Source organism: Lissotriton helveticus, chromosome 8, assembly GCF_964261635.1.
Source record: "Lissotriton helveticus chromosome 8, aLisHel1.1, whole genome shotgun sequence".
In the NCBI taxonomy this organism is placed as follows: domain Eukaryota; kingdom Metazoa; phylum Chordata; class Amphibia; order Caudata; family Salamandridae; genus Lissotriton; species Lissotriton helveticus.
This window is the reverse complement of record NC_136069.1, coordinates 1,287,064,480-1,287,080,177: the sequence shown is the minus strand read 5'-3', so window position 1 is coordinate 1,287,080,177 and position 15,698 is coordinate 1,287,064,480. Positions and strand designations below refer to the sequence as shown.

The window sequence follows — 15,698 nt, the reverse complement described above, 5'->3', positions numbered from 1 at the left end:
AAAATATGTAGGGAATTAATTTATGTTTAATTTTATTATTTATTTTATAAATGTAAGCTCCTTTTATTCTAAAAATAAACATGTTATTAAAATATTTGATCACCAAATAATATTTATTGTTGAATTATGTTTACATTTTTTAACATTAAATTAATTTACCTTATATATTTAGGAAGTAGAAATAAATTTATTTAATGTAACATTATTTCCTACAATATTTTACTTTAAGTCACAACCTCCATTAGTTTCTATGGGAGGGTGGTGCAGTATTAGTGGTTGGCCATGTGTGATTCTGAACTTACTATGGCTTCCTTGTGGCAGTAGACACTTTACATTGTAAATTTGGACCCACTCCCTCTTTCAAAGGTGGTGGGATATGGAAGTCGTCATCTTTAGGTAACTTTACACTCAGATTGTGTGAATAATACAATGTATTAAAGTTACTCAGAAGTCTAGTGGCATTTACTACTAGTAAATCTACACACTTACAATTACTTTTGTGGATAGGCCTCATAGTTTTCATTTCTTATTTTGAATGTAAGTTCTTTTGATAGTTAACAAACAGATTTTCTGCTATGCATGTATGATTAGAAAAACAGGTGTATAATTACATCACAGTGTTCTCTCCTTGCCTCACCATTACCCTCTCAAAAGCCTCCTTTTCACTGCTGAATGAAAAGGGGATGAGCAAAGTGTATAAAATACAAAAAAAGTGAACAAAGGTCGTAGTGCCCTCTTTACTTTCTGTTCCTGCTGCTGCCTTCATAACATAGCATGGGAATGTATAAAGCAGAAGTTGAAACTGAGGAGAACTCTTTCATTAAAAACAGATGTTTATTGTTACCCAACTCAATGGTAATAAATAAATTGTCAACTTCAGAAGGCTGAAAGATTGAGTGGACCTGCCCCAATCTTAACCTGGGACAACAGGCTCAAAAAAGGAATACTCTCCTGACCCAGCAGACCTAGCCCATTTGTTTAAGAGCAAATGGATGGCAAGGGTGATTTCTGCATTACCAAAGTTTAAGAAAGGGGAAGTCAGGAGTAGAAGATGCTTACTGGGCTACCTCTAATTGACGTCAATACTTACGCATACACATATGCATCTGGAGCTTTAAGGGATTTCTTTGAAATCTTGCATCGGTCTCTTGCGTAACTTTACATGCCATATACTTCATTTTGTAACAAGCATCCACTTGGCAACGGCAAATTCAAAATGTAAATAATCCCTAACCACATAGTTACTAAAACATAAACAATTACGAAGAATATCAAAACAAGTGAAACTACCTGCCTCATGATATTGTAACAGATTGCAAAAGGAATGAAATTCAGATTTTGAACTTTCCACTTCAGTGAACATGTGCAGTCTATTGTTACATCACTGCATCAAACCATCATGCTACTATACACATAGGTCGTAATATTAGTAGTTCACTTTTTTATTCCAGCCTAAAGTGATCAATGTTTTATGATATGCGGCCTTTTGTCCATCCACGGAAATCAAAGCATTCCGCCTGCTTTTAAAATGCTTTTGTATCAAAAGAAAATGTACTTAAAAAACGGTAATCTATAAACATCCTTACCGCAATACAACCAGTCACGAATTAATATTTAATAGTCCTGCATTTAGGAACATTGTGCTGAGAGTGCTTTTGCAGTAAAAGGTTTCTCCCAGGGAAATAGTGGAATTGCGTATTATGAATAGGCAAAGATTATGCTCAGCTGCCCTCAAGGGTTACAGTGGTGGTAACATGTACCTGGCAACCAGTGCACTTCTCACTTTAATGTGTAAATGCGTTCACCTTTCTTTGCACCAGATGGGCTCTAAATGGTGACTTTCTTTTGCACGGAGAGAATCTTTTGTTTCTGTAGCAAACAAAGGCGCAAGCTTTTTTCTGTAGTTCAGTCTAAAGTTAATTATTTAACTTACAACCATAACAAGATTTATAGTTAAGAAAAATAATTACATTATTTATGCTTCTGACTGTATAGTTCCCTCCTGGAACACAATACTCATCACATGACAACATAGTAGACTGACAGAACACTTAGAGAGGGACGTTACCTGTATTGCTATCATCATTCAGTTGACATACGGGCAAACCAAATGATCTTTTAGTTCAGAACTGTATATTGCGATATATATGTAGAACAATTAGGTCCGATTACAGCTTTGGTGGTGTAGGAGCAGGGCCACCATGCCACTGCTCTTCTCCCAGAACGCCAAAGCTGTGGGAGCACCGCCTGCCAGATTACGAGTTTTCTTGAGTCTGGCAAGCGTTTCTTTAGCAGCCCCATGGCGGTGCCTCTGAAAAAGGGCTCCACACTAGGGGCATCACGGGCAGTTCTTGGATGGCCTGGACTCTGCAGTAAATGCCATGCAGGAACTGGGGTGCATGCACACAGGGGGGCACAACATTTGCCTACCTGCATGCATCCTACGGCCCTGAGGCAGGAGGGGGCCCTGTAGGGCATCATTTATTTCCTTTCCCCCACACCTTTCATGGTGGACTCACTGTCATGAAAATCGTGGGGGAGAAGGAACTCATAATATGCTTAGGGTGCCACAGCAGCACCGGCAAGCATATTGCTCCCTCAAGACCACTGCAACACAGCGAGGGACTATGATCCATGGCAGTTGTCGAGGTCCCAACTTGTAATAGGGTGGTTGGACCGTCGATGTGGCAGCGCCCGCATCGCCACGGTGGCTATAGCGGTCCATCAGAATGCCGTAGTCATAATCAGGTCCTTGGTCACCATCCATTTCTGTCCAAGTCAAGAGTAACATTTTGGTCTAGTAAGGCACTTACAATAATGCTTAGAAAACTTTCTCATCATTGTGCTTAGGCAGGTAATTTCAGTGATTACCTCACAGATATCCACGTTCCAAGCCATTCATGGACTTATTTTAGCATTTCTTTTGCTGTGATGAGGATATGACACTATTTTATCGGATTGACAAAGCTGTTACACATGGGCCCAATGGCAAGGATTAGAGTCAATGGCTGTGTTATTAGGTCAATAAAGGTGAGTAGAGGTGTGCGGCAGGATTTTGACTCCTGTCACCATTATTATTCACCTTGGCATTGAACCCCTTGCTTCCTGAATACATGTGAAACATATCCATAGAGGCTTGAGATCTCCGATATGGCAGTACCTCCTTTTCCTCTAATCCGATTACTATTGCTTGTTAGGGACCTCTTTTTGGTGAATTCATCCTGGATACTATACACTTTAGTGACTTTGCAGGATTGCACATTAATTGACATAAATATGAAATATTCACCCTCACTGATTATAATGTCTGGGGCCACATGGATTTCCCATTTGCATCAATATGTGACTCAGTTCTCTATCTTGGCATATGGATTACTAGACCTCTCTGATCAATCCTCTGTGACAATCATGGCACTGTGCTGGACAATTGGAGGCATGGTTGTAGTGCTGGGTCACTCTTCCCATGTCTTCAGAGGGCCAGGTTGAGCTTGTAAAGGTGATAATCCTCCCAAAATGTCTAGATTTATTTATAAATTTCCCCATCCCCTGGGGAAAAAAACAAAGAGATGGCTTTGCTCTCCCTTACCATGAACATTATTGCATCTTTGCACAAACACACTACGCCATAAATTGGATTAATCCATGTTGTGGAGTGCACACTAAAGGACTAAAAGGCGATGCAAATTGCAAAAAACACAGTTGATGGACAGAATGTAGAACAATGTCATACATTCACCCCAGTACAAGGATCTGGGCCTAAATCCATCGTTTTTTTGCACTCCACACCACCCTGGGTTAGACACTGGCTATATGTAAATCAGCTCTGACCCTGTGCCTCATGGGAACAGTCCAGTCCGAACTACCAAGCCATGTCTTTCCCAGACCGGAATCAAGCATCCAAGGACCGGTTTCTGGCTATCAGCCCTCATCAGCCTGGATAGCTTGACTCCAGTGGTGTGGAGAGCCTGGGACTCACGTCTGAGCATCCCCAGCACACTCGGGGTGAAAATTGCAAAAAACACAGTTGATGGACAGAATGTAGAACAATGTCATACATACACCCCAGAACAAGGATCTGGGCCTAAATCCATTTTTTTTGCACTCCACACCACCCTGGGTTAGACACTGGCTATATGCAAATCAGCTCTGACCCTGTGCCTCATGGGAACAGTCCATTCCGAACTACCAAGCCATGTCTTTCCCAGACCGGAATCAAGCATCCAAGAACCGGTTTCTGGCTATCAGCCTTCATCAGCCTGGATAGCGTGACTCCAGTGGTGTGGAGAGCCTGGGACTCACGTCTGAGCATCCCCAGCACACTCGGGGTGAAAATTGCAAAAAACACAGTTGATGGACAGAATGTAGAACAATGTCATACATTCACCCCAGTACAAGGATCTGGGCCTAAATCCATCGTTTTCTTGCACTCCACACCACCCTGGGTTAGACACTGGCTATATGCAAATCAGCTCTGACTCTGTGCCTCATGGGAACAGTCCAGTCCGAACTACCAAGCCATGTCTTTCCCAGACCGGAAACAAGCATCCAAGGACCGGTTTCTGGCTATCAGCCTTCATCAGCCTGGATAGCTTGACTCCAGTGGTGTGGAGAGCCTGGGACTCACGTCTGAGCATCCCCAGCACACTCGGGGTGAAAATTGCAAAAAACACAGTTGATGGACAGAATGTAGAACAATGTCATACATTCACCCCAGTACAAGGATCTGGGCCTAAATCCATCGTTTTGTTGCACTCCACACCACCCTGGGTTAGACACTGGCTATATGCAAATCAGCTCTGACCCTGTGCCTCATGGGAACAGTCCAGTCCGAACTACAAAGCCATGTCTTTCCCAGACCGGAATCAAGCATCCAAGGACCGGTTTCTGGCTATCAGCCTTCATCAGCCTGGATAGCTTGACTCCAGTGGTGTGGAGAGCCTGGGACTCACGTCTGAGCATCCCCAGCACACTCGGGGTGAAAATTGCAAAAAACACAGTTGATGGACAGAATGTAGAACAATGTCATACATTCACCCCAGTACAAGGATCTGGGCCTAAATCCATCGTTGTTTTGCACTCAACACCACCCTGGGTTAGACACTGGCTACATGCAAATCAGCTCTGACCCTGTGCCTTCCCATTTGCATCAAGATGTGACTCAGTTCTCTATCTTGGCATATGGATTACTAGACCCCTCTGATCAATCCTCTGTGACAATCATGGCACTGTGCTGGACAATTGGAGGCACGGTTCTAGTGCTGGGTCACTCTTCCCATGTCTTCAGAGGGCCAGGTTGAGCTTGTAAACGTGATAATCCTCCCAAAGTGTCTAGATTTATTTATAAATTTCCCCATCCCCTGGGGAAAAAAACAAAGAGATGGCTTTGCTCTCCCTTACCATGAACAATATTGCATCTTTGCACAAACACACTACGCCATAAATTGGATTAATCCATGTTGTGGAGTTCACCCTGAAGGACTAAAAGGGGATGCTACAACTGTAGGGTGACTCTCCAAGCATCTCCACAATAGGTGGAGTAATTTTGAAACCACCTTGCACTCCTATATCTATTTATATAACCCTTTATTCTCCATTTTTTTAGCTTCTCCTCTCTAATGAAAAGAATAGTAATACAGCGCTTCTGCCCAGTCCAATGGACACCTTCTCAAACAGAAACTAAGGTACGCTGCAGAAGCCTTACAAGACAGCTTTCTATCAGTTTCCAAAGGGCACATATCAGAGATGCTTTACTACTTCACTCCATTAAAAAACAAAATACATACCATAGTGGTCACAGATTCCTTTAACCTTGCTGATAATTTTCAATGTAATGTCTCTGCTTACATCTACGGAGGCTCAAACTCCTAATAATTTCAAAACACAGTGAGATCTGCACAGCATAAGGTGTCCAAAATTCACATAGAGGAGGCTTTGATAATAAAGCCTCCCAAATTAAGATCCATCCTAGTATGGAATACATGAGCAATTATTACATTTGTCAAAATGGTTGAAAATGTTCGCATTTAATGGAGTAAAAATACACATTTATAGAAATCATTGGGTGCATGCATTATTAGAAATATGGGACAGCACCAGTACTGTATTCTAACACATATCACAGTGTTCTCCAAGTCTTTTTGCCTAATTTTAGGATAGGACAAAGAGTCCCATGGCACCAAAAAATAAGAAAGAAACTTCCAAAATTGGTGGCAAAGGGCCCCATTTTATTTAATCTGACTTCATGAAGGGATCCTACAAAACAAACTTTCGGTCCTGATGAAAGCCATGAACCCATAGGGCACAAAGTTGGCTGCAACGTATTGACCTGGTTCTTCCAAAGATAGATGTGAGAGACACCTAATACCTCTCTTTTCACATCTTGCATTTTTTAATCATGCTACTACCTTTGGTAGGAGGTATTTTTAAAACTTTTTTCCTTACATGGTGGATCCCATATGATCTCTGATTTAAGAGACAATCCCTCCTGGTGGAGGAAAAGACTAAATAATGTAATGATCAGTGGCTAAGTCCTCCAACTGGAGACATGCCTTTGGTGGAACAACACTGTTGAGGGTCTCACAACTATTTTGGTGTTGCCCCCGTCCCAACACAACTCTTCCACTCCTTTTGATTTTGCACCATCATGCATCTGCCATGTTGGAGCGCATCTTTTAATCGGAAAAAGAGGCACTCTCACCCGGGGCCTGTTCTTCCTTGTCCCTGGTTAGACCAATCATAGAGTAAAAAGCAATTCAGGCAGGGTAACTTCTGACACCTGCCTGTTTGTTAAGCTCTTTTCGCTGACATGAGCATTAATGTACATCTTTAGCTTTTTCACTTTTGTTAGTAGTGACATTAAAAATTAACAATTAACTATAAAGGGTTTATGTGACGGCGGGACTAATAAACCCTGAAATTCAATCCCAACACCTCTCTGACTGTAGGGCAGTGGGTAGATGCCACAACATGACCCAATCCCCATCCCCTCACATGGTTTCCATGAGCAAATACATATGGAAACACCCTAATTTACAAATACACAGCGTGGGCCTACTCTTTCCAGTTCTCCAGCCCTTTAAAGAAACACATGGCTCATTTCACTCTTATACATGATATGCTTCTTGCGCATTAAGGACTTTGTAAATCACAAGTCTGCAAAGTGATGCAATAGATTCATGATTCTTTTAATTTTTAAGGAGCCTTGTTTATTTTTCTAGCTGAAAAATCTTGCAGTTGTTGGAAATAGGAACAAGATACCTATGTGCACAGTGCATTGCACTTTATTTAAAGATCTGGTACTGGCTGGTGAACGGAAGAAACAACTTGGCTAAAGAATATTACAAAATATTATCATTCAAGTCTGCAGTGAGAAATGGTTGAATGAACAGATTTATATAATACTTATTTGAAGGATGTTCATTGATGCCAATGTATTAACCTTGTTTAAACAAATATGGTTAAGATTATTTGTGCATCAAGTGAACATGGCAGAATAACCAAACACTTTCACCCAGATGGTTAAATATTACCTATAAAAAGCTTGTTTGTAAACATCTAACTCCCTATAGGAAAAGTACAAAGAGGATACAGATGTTTCTATCTGTGTTAAAATACAGGTTATAGAGTTTAAAAATGATTACGTCATTTGCATACAAAAGGAAACATTTACATATTTTATCAATTGTTTACTTGATATTGATTTTGGATTAACAATGGCTTTTACATTCCCTTTAGTTTCAAAACTATCACCCCAATCTAGTACCTCCCAGTTACTCTTGAGTTATAATACTTCCATTGATTCTGCATCATCATCCCTGCAAGAATATTCAACTATCGTGTACAGCATCACTGTACTCTACATTTTGTCATGCAGCTTGTTAGGTGTGCAGAGGCTCTGATGATAGTTATGCAGTAAAGCATAAATCAAACCTTTACTTACACAGGCCATACCTTTAATTGCATTGCAATACATTTTCACTGAAGGAAATGGTATTGATAATGGTAATGTACTAACTGGTTTTGTGGTGAGGGCAATGGCGGTTCCTCCGTAATGACGGAGGAGCATCGCCCCACTGCAGAATAAAGAAATTTTAAAAACGATTATAAAACAATTTTATATCGTTTTATTTTAGTCTTGAGAGCGCAGGGACTGGGAGGAGGAGTGGAGGGCTTAGGCCGGCCAAACAGATATGCACACTTAAATTTCCCCAATACAGCTTTATTGTACAGCTGGGTGGAGAAATACCACAGGCTCCCAGTCCCTTAGTGAGTGCCCAAGCAGGCCACTCTGACCAATCCAGGCACTTCTCTAACAACATGAGAGCAGCTTCTTTTTTGGGTGGGGAGTCTGGGAGTCTGTGCTGGGCCAGGGACTTCCGGAAGAGAGGAATACAGAGGTGGCAAGCAGAGGGAGCAGCAGCAGGAGAAGCAGGTTAGTGTTTTTTTCTAATATTTGCCCGCTGCTGGGTGTGGATACGATTGCATGGCTTTTATAATTAGTATTTATTAGTATAGGAACTTGTATTGATTTATATACTTACGTTATTAACAAAGCTTCTGGACAATTTCTTCATTTCAGGGAGATGAATACACAAAGCTCTTAGACCAGACCAGCATGCTCTGTACTGGAATGGTGCCTCAGTGTAAACTGACTAAATCAATGAATAAGGGGTGCAAACAGGATCTATATAAACCATTTTAACCACTTGGCTGCTAAGGGGTTTTCCCCTCCTGTGCTGCATATTTATGAACCCCATTATACATGACGAGTTGACCTTGTCATGAGCACAGCTCCAGTGTGCCTCATGACGAGTTCACCTTGTCATTAGCATGCAAGTGGTTAAGGTCTCATCCTGATCTTTTGCCTCCTCTAAATTCATGTGCATTACAGTGTAATTTTCAGCTAAAACCATTTTGGCCTTTTGGTCAATTAGGCTTGAAATCTGAGTTTCCAGATGATATATACAATTTATGATGGCACTTGTCAATTGCTATTGTCCACTTTGTCATTCATAATGATCCTGTCAGTATCTACAAATCTGCTTAATAACATGACTCTTTCATCTTGTGGCAAAACTGCATAGGCCAATACATGTACGTGCTCCTATCTTACACCTAGGATTTGCCAGACCTTCCCTTATAAAAACCTTGCAGATCATAGCACGTATTTGGTCTGATCACCAAACAATTTTAGTTTCTCTCATTTTTCCTGGTGACATGAAAGGCATAAACATGCCTCCTTGGGAAATGCTGTGATCAAGACTCAAGACCACAAAGGACTCAGGCCAAACTTTTAAGTAAGCTTTTTGTCATAAGGATACTGCTGTGTTGTTTTTATTCTAAGCTCCAATTAAAGATATAGTTACAAGCTCTACTAAATATTTTGCCACCAATACTTAGAAGGATTCAAATTTACAGACTTAGAGAAAAGACAGCATAAAGAACATTTAATTAATTTAAGACAATGTCTTTCACTTCAAACATAGAAATGTACAGATTACTATTTTGCACTATGAAACTCTGATAAAGCAAGGAAGAACAGAATACTGCTCTAATTGTGTCAGTAATGCTATCATCGCACCTAAATTTGTTACCTATTATTCAGTTAAGCTAAGTTCAATAAGGTTTATTCGAACATTATCATACAAGCAACCAATACAGCAAGCACACATTAAAACAATAAACACAATAAACATCAAAATCATATACAGCCCCAAACAATAAATTAGTAAATTCATGTAACATACAATCCTATGCATCCCCAAATATGTACAAACAAGTACACCACACTAACACTGGTTAAAACGTTTCATTCCTAACGCATAAAGCATTTCTGATAAACAAACAGTCATTAGCACAGATCACAGGAGTGCTAAGCTTCTGCAAGTATAGCAGGGCCAGTTTACACTTAAAAAGACCAGGTCCTCTTCAAACAGTATTAAAAATCACTTGGTAAAACATGAATAAAACTCACAAAGGATTACGAAGTGAAGAACGCTTTAAAGGGAACTTTCATCATCCAGACAAAGAGAGGTGGACACACAATCATACCAGCCAAAGGGAAAGCATAGCTGCTAACTTATAATCACTCAGCAGAATCTGATAAGAAGGGACCTGTCCAAAGTGTGTGAAATAAATTCAAGATATACTCTAATCCTGGAGTAGTTTGAATCAGAATCTAATCCTTATTCTAAGTTTTCACTAACTCCATTGATTCCCACTCATGCTGCCTCTTTTTACCATAGACATTCACCTTTAGGCAGACCAGCAGGTTTGAAAAAGATAGATGGTCTGCTCAAGGTATTGAAAGTCTTTCGAACATATTCTAGTCAGGGATAAGGTGTCCCTTGGCACAGGATAAGCAATCTCCACCAAGCATAGCCAGAGGATTACTCTAGACAGAACACTGCAACATCAAAGGGGCTATATGTATGAGGTATTCAGCATACTCAAGCCCCAATTCCTCATGCAATACATAGGAGGGTTGGCTAGGTGGGAGGCAAAATAGTCTTCTCCAGACTTTATTCTTTTTGGCCTGGAGCCTTGAGACTTATCTAATGCCCCATATGCTGTACCCACATGCTATAACAGGGATACACTTCCTCCTGTAAACAGCAAAAAAGAGGGCAATCGACTTCTTACCAATATTCTAGGCTGAATTGACCAGAAACCTTACGCTATGGACAAAACGTTTACTAGCTGTGGTGACAGAATAGGATTAGGTTCCTAAAGAGTCAAAGGTGATCCCAAATACAAAAATTCTTAAACGCTAGAAATGGGGGTTCACACCAATATATAGTTGCCTAATTTTAACACTCCTTGGTTGGCAAACCATTACTTGTTTTACCAATATTAACCTCCAACTTCAAATTGGTCATGAATTCAATATAACTCACTACTAGAGTTTGGAGCCCCTGAGGTGTCCTTGACAAAATGACCTCATTGCTTGCATTGGTGAGTGTTTGGAATAGGAATCTTGTGTATAACCGGGGAGTTCCCTGACCTAACCATCAAAGCCTCCTTCAGCCCAGAAACATACAGTAGAAGCAAGACTTGGGTAAGCACACACCCTTGGTGCACCATCTTTCCAAGCAGAATGTTCTGGTGTACGCCCCTTTTTTCGCATATCTAGCAAATGGGCTGAAGATCTATAAGGAGAGCCTGCAAAAACTCAGTAGCCCCTTATCAACTCAAAAGGCCTAAATATTAGCCCAAAAAACTGACCTCACTACAGTGTCAAAAGCACAAGAGTTGCCCATAAATGCAACAAACATACACCCTTGGTTTTCAATAGTATACATACTAATCACTAAATGGAGATGAAGGCATTATTTCAAGGTCCCCTAACCAGTTCAACAGTTTCAAGAGAACCCCCTCATCCTTGACCCAAGTGGTCAACCTATAAAAATAACCCACCCTACAATCTTAACCATGGAATCAAAAAAGAGAAATCGTCTGATAAAACCATGGGTCAACCTGCTTCCCCTTTTTAAATACTGGGAAAATAGCAGCTGTTTTCTGAAACTGTGGCAGGCCAGTTTCACAAGCCAAGTTAACGTAATGAACTATAAGAGAGCCCAGAGGTCTAAAAATGAATTTATAAAGGTCCATAGGGACCCCTTTGGACCAATATGCTTTATTACCAACTATTATTAACTTTTCCATGCAGTTTCTATAATTCCTATTCCTCATTTTCAAATTCCGGGTGATGAGTTTGGTACATTCATTTTCTTACAAATTAAAATAATTTTTAGACCTACTGCTAAGAACAAATGTATATTTTGCATTTTTTTTAAAGGAGCCTTTAGGACAATACACATTTAATCAGGTTATTAGTAAACATAGCCATGTTCTGCTACTTTTTGATGAAGATGTGTCAATGTTTCTGAAATCTTTTAAATTAAGTACCTCTTTATACCTTTGTTCAACAATACTTTTTAGGGTACTTGACCGGCTTACTGCACTCAGCAAAGTGGCTAATGCATTCTTCCAAATGGCCATAACTCATGCATTATTGAAGCATGCAACCAACATTTGTCAAGTAAATAGTAAAGAGGCCTACTATGGATTCTGCACATCTGATGAATTTTGGATCCTTGTCCAACTGCACATTGTGACAAAGGTAACCAAGAAAGGTGAAACTAGAAGTTTCAGAAATTATGTTGAAACATCACACTTCATGGAAGCCCCATTGGCTAGCCCTGGACTGGTAAGCATTGCTGAATCTGTATAGGCAGCAGTGCTTTATGACCTCATCTTATTATTCATGATCCTTTTGGAATTTTCTTTGACATTTAATATCATTAATTATGATATTCTTTTCACATACCAAGCTCTATCTATATCAAAGGGTAGGGCAAGGTTGATACCGATCATTTTTCCCACAATGCTAAATGTATTTGCCTTCATTTCCCTTGCTATCTAAGGAATTTCATCTTACTGGTGGTGTAACATTATATATTGCTTTCATCAATTTTCTTCAAAGTTTAGGTTAGCCACTGTCCTCAATTTCCAATTCCTCCATGTTCAGTTGTATTCTTAAAATGTTGATAGCCACATGCTATACTGAGTTTTTGCAAGATCTGCAACCACTTTCAGAATTGCTTGGCAAGGGAGAAGAAGTGGTTAGGTCATAACTAGGTATTGCCATAAACAAAATAAAAGTGATGGGCATTAGCAAGAATGAGTGTCTGTGTTGTCCTGCTCAACAGGGTATCTTATAAGATTGTTTATTGTGATTGGGTTTCATTGTAGAAAAAAGTCATTGTCTTGTAATCCCACGTAAATGCATTGGTGTCATCTAAGTTTTCTGGTTGTGATTGATTAGAAAGGTGATTCTTTTTCTCCCACAGAAGGATTCTTTTATCAATACATTTGTATCTTGGAGTTAGAGTATGGAAATGACCTGTCTTTGAATCCACCAAAAATTGTTTAATAATGTCTTAAATTTGGTGTAAAGTATGACAACATGTTTAAATTGTGGGTTCCAAATTTTGTGCAAATTGGTCGAGTGGAATCACAGATATTAGCACACAAATAAAGTACTTTTCACAGAAAGTGAGAATTAGACATAACTACAAAGTTGCTATTTTAGACTAGATAGAGGATCCATAACAGGAGCCAATCTTAAATGCTGCAGCATGCATCTCTAAGGGTCTAATATCACTACAAATGGGATCACATCACCCCCCCACCCCATACCGTTGGTCTGCAAAGAATCCCTTTGCCAGTTCAAACCCCTTCAAAATCAGCTTAATCATCTACAGAGTCATGATAATGGGAATACCTGTCTGCCTTGCTGGGAAGCACACCATCTCTGGTGGCTCTTTGCCCATCGTTCTCAAGTACACCATTTGACTAAAGGCAAAGAATTGCAAAACAGAAAAATCTGGTTGATACCGATCATTTTTCCCACAATGCTAAATGTATTTGCCTTCATTTCCCTTGCTATCTAAGGAATTTACTCTTACTGGTGGTGTAACATTATATATTGCTTTCATCAATTTTCTTCAAAGTTTAGGTTAGCCACTGTCCTCAATTTCCAATTCCTTAATGTTCAGTTGTATTCTTAAGATGTTGATAGCCACATGCTATACTGAGTTTTTGCAAGATCGGCAACCACTTTCAGAATTGCTTGGCAAGGGAGAAGAATTGGTTGGGTCATAACTAGCTATTGCCATAAACAAAATAAAAGTGATGGTCATTAGCAAGAATGAGTGTCTGTGTTGTCCTGCTCAACAGGGTATCTTATAAGATTGTTTATTGTGATTGGGTTTCATTGTAGAAAAAAGTCATTGTTTCGGAATCCCACGTAAATGCATTGGTGTCAACTAAGTTTTCTGGTTGTGATTGATTAGAAAGGTGATCCTTTTTCTCCCACAGAAGGATTTTTTTATATATACATGTGTATCTTGGAGTTAGAGTATGGAAATGACCTGTCTTTGAATCCACCAAAAATTGTTTAATAATGTCTTAAATTTGGTGTAAAGTATGACAACATGTTTAAATTGTGGGTTCCAAATTTTGTGCAAATTGGTCGAATGGAATCACAGATATTAGCACACAAATAAAGTACTTTTCACAGAAAGTGAGAATTAGGCACAACTACAAAGTCGCTATTTTAGACTAGATAGAGGATCCATAACAGGAGCCAATCTTAAATGCTGCAGCATGCATCTCTAAGGGTCTAATATCACTACAAATGGGATCACATCACCCCCCCCCCATACCGTTGGTCTGCAAAGAATCTCTTTGCCAGTTCAAACCCCTTCAAAATCAGCTTAATAATCTACAGAGTCATGATAATGGGAATCCCTGTCTACCTTGCTGGGAAGCACACCATCTCTGGTGGCTCTTGGCCCATCGTTCTCAAGGACACCATTTGACAAAAGGCAAAGTATTGCAAAACAGAAAAATCAAAGCAGCAGGTCTTTTTCAAATATGAATCTAGGATCTGGAAATATATCCCCATATTCATCAGGATTGCCCTAACATTCCCACATTTTAGGAAAGAGCTGCATCTTTAAAGAACACTACATCATGATGCAGTAAAAGTCTGCAAATCAGCTACACCTTCTATCACATGTCGACTGTGGCCTTACTGTTGACTTTATAAATCAGCTAGATTTTGCTATATAAATACCATGGGGCAGATTTATGAAGGCCTTGCGCCGCCGGTGCGTCATTTTTAACATGGGAAAAAGTGACGCACCGGCGGCGCAAGGCCTTCATAAATCTGCCCCCATATACGTACATTCCCCCAATAGGTTTTGCAGGCAAGTGAGCATGGGTTCTAACTCTAACCTACTGAACCCACCTAGGTGGCAATAAGTGAATATAATTTATATGTTACCTGTTATGTATGTTGTTTTGTATTTCATGTTTATTTTGAGACACTTGAAATACATGCACAGGTTAAACAAGGCCATGTTTATTCAAAGAAGTAAAGTGAAATAATGGTATGTTGGTTTGACTTAGCTTAGAAAGAATGTTTCATTGTGGATGTGAGAAGTTAGGGGCAGGAGAGGGTTAGTAAAATAATATTTTGCTTTTGTTTAAAACACACATTCTCTGATTCAGCTCCAGCTAACAATGGACCCTGATTGTATTTACAATGTTAATTTTTTAATTTACTTTTCATGAAAAGTTTAAACAAAAGCAATGTTAAAGCTTAGCAGTTGGGTTTAGGACTGTCATTTCTACATCCACAATCACATTTACTGAGTACAAGAATAATAAACTGGACAAAAGAGAACCATCCTGAGGTTGCCTTTCCCAGTGGAAGAAATCAATATTTCACACAAGTGATCAGGTTGATACTATGGCTTCCATTGGACAAACTGTTATGCCTTATTCTCACAACCTCTGCAATTTACAGGTTATTATTGGTGAAGCAAACCATATTTCATGTCCCCAGATTCAAAACCATAATGGACCACGGAATTGGCTCTTTACAAACAACAACAGTACTTATAAGAAAATCAAAACTATCCTGTTTACTGAGGCATTTGGTTAACTCCACCTTCTGCACACTGTATATCCTCGGGACCAAGGGACCCCATGCTCAGGGTCCACACTGCAAGCGCCTAGAGACCTTTGGTGAATGGCGCTCTATAAATATAATCTAACATTAACATTAACATTAACAGTATTTATAATACTACCAGTGATGTCATCAATGTCATTTCTGACTGCAATTC

At 39.7% G+C, this 15,698-nt stretch overlaps 1 protein-coding gene across 1 annotated transcript in view; it reads left to right on the top strand.

Annotated features, from left to right (window-relative positions):
- The window catches only part of NALF1 (NALCN channel auxiliary factor 1), a 1,236,035-nt gene that overhangs the window by 48,532 nt on the left and 1,171,805 nt on the right, over positions 1–15,698 (top strand). The gene's annotated exons all lie outside the window — the stretch shown is intronic.